Genomic DNA, 513 nt, shown 5'->3' on the forward strand with positions numbered 1-513 from the left:
GCATGCCCTTGTGCGAACCTGTTCAGGTTCGCAAATCCAATGAATGAGAAATCCCGAGTATATTCCAAGGCACAGCAATNGCATCCTTGGGAGAAGGGGAACCATTTTTTTATAAACCATAGGTGTGGCCCCCCAGGGGCCTGACGGGCGGGGCCAAATAGGGGAAACATAGCAAATTATTCTTTAAAATCCTTCTTCTTCCCTAGGAATAAAAGGATTTGGTTCATATTTAGTGTGGATCATCCTTGAGTAAAGGGGAACACATTTTATGTAAACAGTGGGTCTGGCCCCCCTGGGGGCTAAGGGGCGGGGCCCAATAAGGGAAATATAGCAAATTCTTTAAAATCCCTATTCTTCTGTAGTAATAAAAGGATTTGTTCCATATTTGGTCTGAAGCATCCTTGGGTAAAGGGGAACCAATTTTGTATCAACTGTGGTTCTGGCCCCCCAGGGGCCTGAGGGGCAGGACCCAAAAGGGGAAACATAGCAAATTATTCTTTAAAATCCTTCTTC

The sequence above is a fragment of the Mizuhopecten yessoensis genome, unplaced genomic scaffold (assembly GCF_002113885.1).
Source record: "Mizuhopecten yessoensis strain PY_sf001 unplaced genomic scaffold, ASM211388v2 scaffold7069, whole genome shotgun sequence".
In the NCBI taxonomy this organism is placed as follows: domain Eukaryota; kingdom Metazoa; phylum Mollusca; class Bivalvia; order Pectinida; family Pectinidae; genus Mizuhopecten; species Mizuhopecten yessoensis.